The sequence below is a fragment of the Belonocnema kinseyi genome, chromosome 1 (genome assembly GCF_010883055.1).
Source record: "Belonocnema kinseyi isolate 2016_QV_RU_SX_M_011 chromosome 1, B_treatae_v1, whole genome shotgun sequence".
Classification (NCBI taxonomy): domain Eukaryota; kingdom Metazoa; phylum Arthropoda; class Insecta; order Hymenoptera; family Cynipidae; genus Belonocnema; species Belonocnema kinseyi.
Window position 1 is genome coordinate 174175038 of NC_046657.1, and position 1762 is coordinate 174176799.

Consider the following 1762-nt stretch of genomic DNA (forward strand, 5'->3'; position numbering starts at 1 on the left):
TTAAGAACATTTTAAAATCACGAAAAGTATCAATTCTCTTTTAAATTATTTCAAATCTTTTTAAATTATTTGAAAAATTTTTCGGAACTTTTAAATGCCTTTTAGACTGATTCCCATTTTTCCTTACATTTTTTGTAAAATCCTGCACACAAAATTGTTTTAAGAGCTTCCAGATTTTTTTCTAACGTTGTAAATCTTTTGAAATGTTTTGAAATATTTTTTAACACTCTCTTTGAGATATGTACTTTTTCGAAATAAAAAATCATTTCAAATCTACCCAGAAATAAAAATTTTTTTCCTAATATTTCAAAATTCTTGAGAAGCTCCAAATTTTGTTATTTTCTTTGAAACATGCAGAAGCCTCCAGCGTATTTGATTATTTTTCTAAATTAATAATTATTGAACTATTCTTTAAGAATAAAAATGAAATACTTTTACCTTCGAAATACTAATAAAAAAATAAAACAATTATAATTGTAACATTCAAAGTTTAAATTTGTCACTCTGAAATTGTGGAAATTCACTTTCAAATTGTTTACTATTGAAAATTGTTTTTTTTTTATTTCCAAACTAGATAGATTAAAAATGGAATATTTTATACTGAAATAATGCTTCAAAAATATTTTGTAATTGAATAAAGGCGTTCATTTAATAAGCCATTAATTCAAACGTTTGCACTTGTGTCACTACTAAGGCTTTCGAATTAAATTAGTTCAAATTTTAACGTTAAAATATGTAAATTATATTATTTTGAACAGATCTAGCTCAATATTTAGAACAAATTTCATTTTTTTGAAATAGTAATTTTTCGGTTCTAACTTACGGGACAATCATTTTATTCTTTGAAAGATTTTCTAAAAATCTTGTTGATATTTTTTACATTCTCATCCAAAATGAGAAGGTATTAGTTTTTTATGAAAAATGACTTTTTCAGATTTTATCAAATGTCGGCGTTTTGAGGCCCCTTGAGTCAGAACAACAAGTTTTTACGTCGGGGTGTGTTTGTCTGTCCGGCGTCGTCGTTGTTGTCTGTATACCGGATAACTTTCGAAACACTGGTCGGATTGAATTGGGCTTTGACTTTGATAACTTTCTTTGATAAAATCAAACTTACCAAAGTCAAAGGATTTTCAAAATCCAAAAAATCAAACGAAAATAGATATTTGAAGCAAAAAAAGCTTGATATGGAAAAAAGACAAGAGGCGAAAAACGCTACTTTTTCAAGGCCCCATGATTATTGTATCACATTCTCATTCATAATGAGAAGAGTTTTATGCGAAAAATGACTTTCGCGAGTTTCATGAAATTTCGACGTTTTGATGCTCCTTGAGTCAGAAATACAGGTTTTTATGTCGTTATCTGTCTGTCTCTCTGGCGTCTACGTCGTCGTTGTTATTAATGTTGTGGTTGTCTGTATATCGGATAACTTTCGACAAAATAGTTAGATTGAATTTTGCTTTGACACACAGTTTTTTCATTTTAAGAATTGTATGTAAAAATTGTACTATTTTTATTTTTATAAAAAATATTTTTCTTTAATTAAATTGTTGCAATAAAAGTGGTTCGAAGAGATTTTTGAAAAATCTTTCGGGGAATAAAATTAGTATTTATATGTCGACAAAGGTTTGTTTTTTTTACCAAATTTGGCTTTCGTCTAAAATTTTCCAGTTGTTTTTACTATAGTACAATTTACGTTTGTATCTCGGGCGAAGAAATCCATTCTATTGTTTGACAAATATTCTTTGTAAGGCAATATTTTTCA